Here is a 10,755-nt window from a genome sequence, read left to right on the forward strand (position 1 = left end):
TTCATCTTCCTTTTTAATGCCACAGGCAATTTTGGTATCGACTGTCCCAAGCCAGCTTGTAGGAGTACTCGACTACCATGCTGCATCTCGGCTTCACATTTGCTAAAGAGCCAAATATCACATACAAACAGTCTCACAGCCTCGACAACAACCTCATCGTCCTCGTCCTCCTCATTCCTATAAGGTCTCCACACAACCTGTATAATCGAGATTTTGGTTTAGATATAGACATAATTATTCATGCCAAATGCTAAATGCGATAACGATTTGTACAAAAGAAGACAAAATGCTGAATGCGATGATTACTTAAGAATGATAAACATTACAATGATTTACGGTAATGAAAGTTAGATGCAAATGAGAGAACGATTTATAATAAAGAAAATAAAATGCCGAATACGATGATTACTTGAGAATGCTAAACATTACAACGATTTACGGTAATGAAAGTTAGATGCAAATACGATAACGATTTATACTAAAGAAAATGAAATGCCGAATACGATGATTACTTGAGAATGCTAAACATTACAATGATTTACGGTAATGAAAGTTAGATACAAATGCGATAACGATTTGTACTAAAGAAAATGAAATGTCGAATACGATGATTACTTGAGAATACTTAACATTACAACGATTTACGGTAATGAAAGTTAGATGTAAATGAGATAATGATTTGTACTAAGGAAAATGAAATGCTGAATGTGATGATTACTTGAGAATGCTAAACATTACAACGATTTATGGTAACAAAAATTAGATGCAAAGGCAATAACGATTTGTACTAAGGAAGACAAAATCCTAAAACGATGATTACTTAAGAATGCTAAACATTACAACAAATTGCGGTAATGAAAGTTAGATGCAAATGCAAAAACAATTTGTACTAAAGAAAACAAAATGCTGAATGCGATGATTACTTGAGAATGCTAAACATTACAATGATTTATGATAATGAAATTTAGATGCAAATCAAATAACGATTTGTACTAAGGAAAATGAAATGCTGAATGCAATGATTACTTGAGAATGCTAAACATTACAGTGATTTACGGTAATAAAAACTAGATACAAAGGCAATGACGATTTGTACTAAAGAAGACAAAATCCTAAAGCGATGATTACTTAAGAATGCTAAACATTACAATGATTTACGCTAATGAAAGTTAAATGCAAATGTGATAACGATTTTTAATAAGGAAGACAAAATCCTAAAGCGGTGATTACTTAAGAATGCTAAACCATATAACATTTTACGCTAATGAAAGTTAGATGCAAAAGCGATAACGATTTGTACTAAGAAAGACAAAATCATAGAGCAATGATTACTTAATAATACTAAACATTACAACGATTTTAATCCATTTACCCCATTTAATTGCGGCTCATTTAAAATGAATTGACAATTTTCGCAGTTGACATTTATTGAAGCCCACTCGCCGATCATGGGAAAACTACAAACCGCAGGACCACATTGAGGACGAAAGGCGACAATATGCTCCCAAGTCCAGGCCTACAAAAATAATACATTAGTAAGACTACAACCTTCAACGAGCTTAGTCCACAAACACTAAATATGTAATAAATAAATACCTGAACAAATGACGAAAACCCCCCAAAGGTTTTCGTACCCCTACTCGCACGGTAAAGTTGATTGTACAAGTGTGTGAGCATAGCAACACCCCATGCCTAGTTGTCGACTTCATTTAGTCACTTATTCTCGAACCAGAACAATCAGAAAATAAAGTAAGTCAAAAAAAATAAAGAAGGAAGCTGTGCAACTCTTAGTCAGCTGCTTCAGATGCACATGCAACAGACCGACCTTCCCATTTATTATGAAAAAAATAAACTTTCATCGATGAGGAATTGCCTCCACTAGAAATACGCTCACGCCATTCCTCCATCGACATTCCTAGAAGAGCCGTGCAATTGTCCCTTGAGTTATAGTTTGAATCCCGTGTTAGGACAACACTTCCATGGCACTTAAGACCCATAATCCGTGTCACATCTTCTAGGGTCATGATCATCTCAAAACCCCCAAACTGGAACGTGTTCGTCTTATGGTTCCAGTTATTGACCATGTGGGTTATGGCGTTCTAGTAATTTTCAAAATAATGTCGGTCCAGAAGGTCGCCGAAGTGCATCTTTCATAATCGGTCATTCTGATATTTACTCAGCTTTATGAACCATGACAGAACTACAGGCCACTGACACCACCCTCTCAGCTTTTCACCTGCTGCTCTGCTTTTCTTCTGACCTGCCTATAACACAAAATATCAAATCATAATTAATCGCTATACAAAGTAATTACTATCGCATTAATCGCTATTGCAGTAATCGCTACATAATAATCGCTATAAAGAGTAATCGCTATATATAATAATCACTATAAAGAGTAATCGCTATAAAGAGTAATCACTATACATAATAATACCTACAACAGTACACCGCGACATACAGTAGCGATTAATGTACCTTGGTCATACTTTTCTCCTCTTCATCCCCTTTCTTTCTCTGCTTTTGTACTTCTTCCTTTCTTTCGTCCTTCGCGACCATCATATGCTTTTTCCTTCTCTTCCTCTTCCTCCTTCTCCTTCCTTTGTCTTTTCTTCTCTTCCTCATCCTCCTTCATTTTCCTTTTTCTTTCTTTCTCATCCTTCTTCTCTTTCCTTTGTCTTTCCTTCTCTTCCTTGTTCGCCTTCTCCTTCTTTTGCCTCTCCTTCTCTTCCTCATCCTGATGCTTCTTTCTTTGCCTTTCCTCTTCCATCTTCATCATTTGACTTTCCTTCTCTTCCTCCTCCTTCTTTTTCAATTGTCATTCCCTCTCCTTATTCTTTTTTTGCCTTTCCCTCTCCTCATTCTTTTTTTGCCTTTCCCACTCATCCGCCTCCTTCATTTGCCTTATCCTCCTTTGCTTTTCAAAAAATTCCTGCTTTATCAGTTCTATTTCCTCCTTCTTCTTCTTCAACTGCCTTTCCTTCTCCTCCTGCTTCTTCCTTTGTCTTTCCTTCAATTCCTTGTCCTCTTTCTCTTTCCTTTGCTTTTCCCACTCCTCCTCTTCATCCTTTTATCTTCGCTTCTCCTCCTTCTCCTTATTCTTCCTTTGCTTTTCTCTCTCCTCTTCCTCCTTTTGCCTTCGCTTCTCCTCCTCCTTATTCTTCCTTTGCTTTTCCCTCTCCTCCTCTTCATCCTTTTGCCTTCGCTTCTCTTCCTCCTTCTCCTTATTATTCCTTTGCTTTTCCATATCCTCCACCTCCTCCTTCCTTTGCCTTGGTTTCCTTTGCTTTTTTTTCATTATCCTCCTCCTTCCTTTCATTTTGCTTGTCTTCGTCATCCTTCTTCTTCTTTTTCATTGTTGGATTATCATCTTCAATATCTGATGGATTAGGCTCCAATCTATACTTTACCAACAATTGCTCATTTCTTTATCATTCTCAATCTTCATTATTCTGTAGTATGCTTCTTATTTCTCATACAAAGCTTACTTTTGGATGATTACATCAAGAGTTTTTCCTCTTAACGACGAAGCATTTCTTTTCTTAGGAATGTAAGGCATTAAAAACCTGCACAACACAAAAACTTACCGAGATGGCAAAGGGTGCTCCATCCAAAGAAGATGAAGGGTTAAAATTTTTGTGAAACGTTTAGGAGGAAATATTGCGAAGAACTCCTTTTATAGCCAAGGATTTTAATGCTTATGGGATCCTCTAAAGATTTTTTGTCGGTTCACATTTTTGGCAGTTCGCGTCTTATAATAAAAGATTTTATAATGACGTCGTTGTTGGCCACAAAGATCTGCCTTTGTTACAAAAATATTGTCATAGTATAACACAATTAGATATTCAAATATCATACAAATCAATATAGAAATTACTGTTAATAGCTTATAAATCAATATTAAGAATAAAACAATATCCTAAATCCATATTAAGAATTAACATAGAAGTCAATATTAAGATTCAGAACAATATCTTAAATCGATTTAAAAATTCGTATTGATATCTTAAACATCGATATTTAAAATCAAAACAATATCTTAAATCAATATTAATAATCAAAACAATATCTTAAATTGATATGCAGAATCACGATAGAAATTGATATTACGAATAAAAACAATATCTTAAATCGATATTAAGAATATTATGCTGAATTGTCATATCGATGATTAATATATTATGCGATATGTATATCGATGTGTAAGATATTAGGTATTTTCTAGTATCGCTTTTTAAGATGTTATACCATGTATTGTCATATCACAACCTACACAATGACGTCTATGTCTGCCACAACTGGATGAAAATCGCTATTGGCATGAGTACAAATCACGATAGAATTGCACATACAAATCGTTGTCTCATCTAGCCTTCAAATTTACACCTCATTTAGGGTTTAGGTATAATGTTTAGGATTTAGGTTTAAGGTTTAGGGTTTAGGGCTTAGGGCTTAGTGTTAGGGTTTAGTAAGATATGACAGAATTTGTAAATCCCTTTCTTTATCATTCTCTATCCTCATTATATAAATCATAAATCATTGCTGCTTTAAATATATAAATCATAAATCATTAAATATATAAATCATTGCTGCTTTAAATATATAAATGATTTGTACGCATAAAGACTATGAACTACTGCGATTTGCCTTTAAGAGCTTTGTCTAAGCGAACGATACGTTCCATTGCAATTTACAAAATGAATGATTCATAAATGGCGGAAAGAAAACTAAACAAATCACGATTTGATTTTACAAGCAATTTCTATGTGAACAATATGTCCTACCGCAATTTACACACTGACTGACTCATAAAAGAAGAAAAAGAAAAACAATAAACAAATCAATATGATGTTTATACTTAGTAAACTACAAATCCTGACTTAGTAGCAAATTGATATCACTGTACGATAATTGATATAGCGATTTGCTTGATACCGATTGTCTTTTCACGAATTAATTTTATGAGCTTTGTATATGTGAACAACATGTCCTAACGCGATTTATACAATGACTGATTCATAAATGGCGGAAAGGAAAATACAATAAACAAATCGACACGATGTTTAGGCATAGTAAACTATAAATCGAGTTAACTTCAACGATACATTACAACCACATTCATTACAAAATATATGAGTGTTGCACATTCTTTGCTTCTCATGCAAATATCCTCAGCTGTACATTCTTTGCTTTCAGAGTGCTGCACATCCTTTGTTTTCAGAGATCCTCCAATGTTATCACTCTTGGCACAAAGTTCATATTCCAACTAGCAAGAGCTCTAGAGAGATATATATTCGATCGGCACATAGAATTGCTTTACAATAGGAAATGAGCGCACTCTTGAGAATATGCTTCACAAACTTCAGCTCAGACACTCACCGCTAGAAGGAACCGATTCTATGTGCATATTTTTCATGAAGTATATCGAAGGTAGGCAAATATTTTTCCAACTACGAATTATGGTTTGCGAACAATGGAGGGTCCGACAGTAGGAATAGATCAAATAGATGAACATCAACATCACCCACTGTCTATCATGTAAAATATCTGTGCTTACTCCGATATGACGAGAATGATTGAAGATGATTATGGTCGTTATATTCTGTGTAAGCTTCAATATACTTTATGACAAATACGCCATATTCGTATGTGTTATGAATATATCGATGTATACACAGAAGATAACAACCATAATCATCATAGAAAATTATACAGATCTTTCCTCACGGCGTTAAACAACTACATTATCATCATCAAAACTCATCTATCAAGCACAGGTAGAAGGAACACAGAAGAACAAAGAAGAAAGAAAAATACAAGAGAGAAGAAGAAGAAGGATAAGAAGAAGAAGAAGAAGAAGAAGAAGAAGAAGAAGAAGAAGAAGGCGGAGGAGAAAAAAGAAGAAGAAGAAGAAGCTGCACTGCCACATAAAAGAGGATAAATAGATTAGGGTTTGAGACATGGACAACGGGTCGGGTCAGGTAGGGTTTTACATAGATTAGGGTTTTACACAGATCTATATTAGGGTTTTACATAAAATAGGGTTTTACGCATGTGTACACAAATCGACACAACGTTTAGACTTAGTAAAGTATAAATCGATTTACAACTTGATAACTATTAAAAAGTTACAAATCACTATCACTGTTATATAGAAGTGTTCTATCACGATCTGTACAGCAACAAACATTAAGTTAAAGTTGAAAATCATTATCACTATTTTATGGAAGAAGTGTTTTATCAAGATCTATACAACAACAAACATTAAGTTAAATTTGCAAATCATTATCACTGTTTTATAGAAGAAGTGTTCTATCAAGATCTATACAACAACGAACCTAAATTGGAAACGATTTTTCCTGTCGTGATTTATGTTTACGAGCTTTGTCTATGTGAACGATATCCTATAGCGATTTGATTTTATGAGCATTTTCTACGTGAACGATATATCGTATCACGATGTACCTAATGACTGATTCATAAAAGGCAGAAAGGAAATAGCTGTAAACAAATCAACACAATGTTTAGACTTACTAAAGAACAAATCGACACAATGTTTAGGGTTTAGGATTTAGGGTTTAGGATTTAGGGTTTAGGGTTTCGGGGTTCGGAGTTATGGTCTAGGTTTTAAGGTTTAGGGTTTAAGGTTAAGGGTTTAGTAATTTATTAAGGGTTTATGTTATAGCGTTAGGCTTTAGTAAGATATTAAGGGTTTAGGATTTTGGTTTAGGGTTTAGGGTTTAAGATTTAGGTTTACGATTTATGTTAAGGTATAGTAACAAATCGACACGACGTTTAAACTTAGTAAAGTATAAATCGATTTACAACTTTATAACTATCACGATTTGCTTTTACGAGCATTTTCTACGTGAACTATATGTCGTATAGCGATTTACTTGATACCGATTCATAAAAGGCGTAAAGGAAAATGAATAAACAAATCAACACGATGTTTAGACTTACTAAAGAATAAATCGACACGATGTTTAGGGTTTGGGGTTTAGGATCTAGGGTTTAAGGTTTCGGGTTTCAGGTTTCGGGTTTATGTTGTAGGGATTGGGGTTTAGGGTTTAGGTTTTAGGGTTTAGGGTTTAGGTTTTAGGATTTAGGTTTTAGGGTTTAGGGTTAGGGTTTAGGGTTTAGGGTTTAAGGCTTAGGGTTTAGTAATATATTAAGGGTTTAGTGTTTGCCGTTAGGGTTTAGTAAGATATTTAAAATTTAGGGATTAGGGTTTAGGGTTTAGATTTTAGGGTTTAGGGTTTAGGGTTTAGGTTTAGAGTTTACAGTGAGGGTATAGGGTTTAGGTTTAGGGTTAGATATTTGTAGTATGTAATTGAAACCTCTGAGTGAGGAATAACAATTGTAGCGACATGAGGTAGCCATTTGCGTGTTCAAATCGTTGCTCATTTAGGGTTAATATAAATCACTATTGCATCAAGTGTATAAATCGTTCCTACTTTAAACATACAAATCACTGCTTCAAACTTACAAATCGATTTAGAAATCACACCCTTCATAAGTACATATTGTTGTAACATTTGGGCTTCAACAGTAAACCTTGTTCTACGATTTAGCAAACTTACAAATCTTGGTAACTTTATATATAAAAAATCGCTATTGTGTTAAATATATAAATCGTTGCTGCTTTAAATGTATAAATCATAAATCATGTTTATTTGGCTTTGTTACCAAAATATGTGTCATTCATTTATAAAAGAAACATCGTTTCACATCCCGCTTGTTATCAAAAATTGATATGCCTTGTGAGACCTGTATTTCAGTTGATGATTTATGAGATTTACGCAATGACGTCTATGTCAGCCACAATGATTTGCTTTTGTATAGAAAATATTGGAATAGTATAACACAAATCGCGTTTGTAGTAATATACTATCGATTGAGAGATATTGTTTTGTTTGTTAATATCGATTTGCAAGTTATTATGCTTACGTTTATCGTATCAATTTGTAATATGAATAAGCGATTATGTTGAATTGTCGTATCGATTTGTAGTATATTATGTGATATGTACATCGATTTGTGTGTTCAAATCGTTGCTCATTTAGCAATTTCTATTAAAATCGCTGCACATTATTTGAAGTATGAATTGTTGTAAATAGATATTATGTGTTTGCTAATGTCAATTATTATGATATTTGTTGTATGAATCATATTTAAAATGCTAATACTATAAATAGTTAGTTTTATTGGCATGGTAGATAATAACTCGAAGATCATTACAAATAACTGAATGACATTGAATGTTGAACAAAGTTTACAAAGTTTGTATACTAAGTTAATAAACTCCAATTTATTACACTCCTCACGAGTGATACCTTATCATGCTTCCAACCACCTTATCATGCTTTGTCTTGCTTCCAACCACCTTTCCTTTGGCAGGGTCAACCCATTCTTTGTAAAGATCTTCAATCATTTCTTTTCGATGAGTATGTACAACCATTACAAATGAGCTCGTTTGCTTGCAAAGGATATGTGGGATCTGACCCTTGATACAGAGTTGTCAGAACTTCCGCAGAGGAACATGGAGCTATCAGCTGCAGAGTATACTTTTGAATATGCTCTTGTTGATTTAATATCTGATAGATCTTCAGCTGCACGATAAAGAGTGGTACGACAACAAATGACGATAAAAGGTGGTCCGACAGCAGACGACGATAAAAGGTGCTTCGGCAACAAACGATGGCAAAGGGTGCTCCCGCGACAGCAGACGACGGCAAATGGTGCTCCTCCGAAGATGTAAGGGTGATCCGGAATGGAGAGGGTGACATATTTCGAGGTTGAGACTCTTCAAGCAGAGATGTTTACTGCTTAGGGCAAAAACAAACGGTTATCCTTTATTTTTTGGTTGGAGGATATGTTCGTACATTACTCGAAACATTGTTTCATGACGTTAATGGGCAGAAAAGATACTTAAGTCATTGCAAATGCATTGAACTTCAATGCTAAGTGATGCAGACACACACAGAGAAATGAGCCCCACGTGCTTACATACGTGGAGCTCATTCAGACTCGAGAACACGCACTTGCGTGTTGGGCGGGGGGGGGGGGGGGGCATATAACCTGCTTCCTCTGTGAGAGTGAGGACTGCTGCTAGGCTGCCCATCATTTTAGTGGGCCCCATAACTCAAGTTGCTTCTCCCATATGAGAGATCTTCTCTTTGTAAAGAGAGAGAGAGAGAGAGAGAGAGAGAGAGAGAGAGAGAGAGAGAGAGAGAGAGCTGAAAAGTGATCAACGTTACTTAAAAGTGAAACTCAATAAAGCGTTGAGACCCACAAGCACAAACACAACAACATAACATGAGAATACCAATAACAAAAAAAAAAACCCAGAAAAAACCCAAACACAAAACTCATCTAGGACCACAAACATCTATATGAGGATCAATTGGTGGCAGAGGCAGGTCTTTGAGATATATGCGTAAGATAACATACACATCAGCCAAGACCCTATGGGTCAAACGGTTAAGGTTGAACGGGACATCCCAAAAAGTGACATCATTTCTGGCCATCCATATGAACCACCACACTGTAAATAACCAAACTCTCCGAATAGTCCTCCACTTCTTTTCGCGTCTAATTATAGCAGGGTCGAGGATAAGATCTAATGGAAAGCAACCCTCCCACACAACAACTGATGGAGCCCTCCAAGTTTTAGATTACAATTCTTGAAACACTTTACACGACAAAAAAAGATGTGTAGTTTTTTCAGCCTGTTGATAAAGCACACACCAACTGGGAAACTGAAAACCCATCCTCTTGATATTGTTATGGGTCTGTATCCGGTCATGAAGAATCAACCAAGCCAATACCTTGGTCCTCGGAGATGGTCCCTTCGCCCATAAAGCATTATTGGGGATCCAACCCTGACCTCGAGGTAAATGAGAATGGTAGACCTTGTGGACTTGGAAAACTCCCGCATTCGAGACTGCCCATTGAAGCCAAGATTTGTCTACCCCCACGTCCAAATCCCTGTCAAGAAACAAACACAATGCCCTAAACCACATTTTCCTCAAATGCGATGTGTATGATCCATGAGCCTCCCGACGAACAGCAAGCAAATCAATTAGACCATATTTTAGCCGGAGGAAGTTTGCGCATGCATTCTGTGACGTATGAGCCAACCGACACTGCTTCACAGCCAATCCCACACTCCTTTTACGCAAAGCAAAAATTCTTAAGCCAACCATAGTCCTTGGCATAACGATAGAGTCCCATCCCACCAAGTGCCTCTTATAAGGTCCATTTACACCACTCCACAAAAACCTTGACAGGACGCGCTTAAGCTGGTGCTCAACATTGACATGCATAACACAGACCAACATGAAAAATTCAGGAATTGCTGACAAAACATGCCTGATCAAAGTAATTCTGCCAGCAAGAGATAAATATTTTGCACGCCAAGACTGGAGCTTAAGACACACCTTGTCAACAACCGGTGCCCATGATGTTTTAGAGGTTGGCTTGACTTGTAGGGGGAGGCCCAAGTACTTGATCGGCAATGGCTCTAAGCGCAGTTGAAAAATTTTCCCACCGTGTTTTGACTGGTCGGATCTCCATTCAGAAGCGTGATCGAACACTTATTTTTATTTAGCTTCAGCCCAGACAAAGCTACAAAAAACATAAGAATAAGCCTAACGTGAAGCATCTTCTGTAGTGAAGCCCTTCCAAAAACTAGCATATCGTCTGCATATTGTATAATATGACCAGAAAAACCTTGGATATCCAATGACTGTA

This window comes from Nuphar pumila, chromosome 13 (genome assembly GCF_984573655.1).
Source record: "Nuphar pumila chromosome 13, dmNupPumi1.hap1.1, whole genome shotgun sequence".
NCBI lineage: Eukaryota > Viridiplantae > Streptophyta > Magnoliopsida > Nymphaeales > Nymphaeaceae > Nuphar > Nuphar pumila.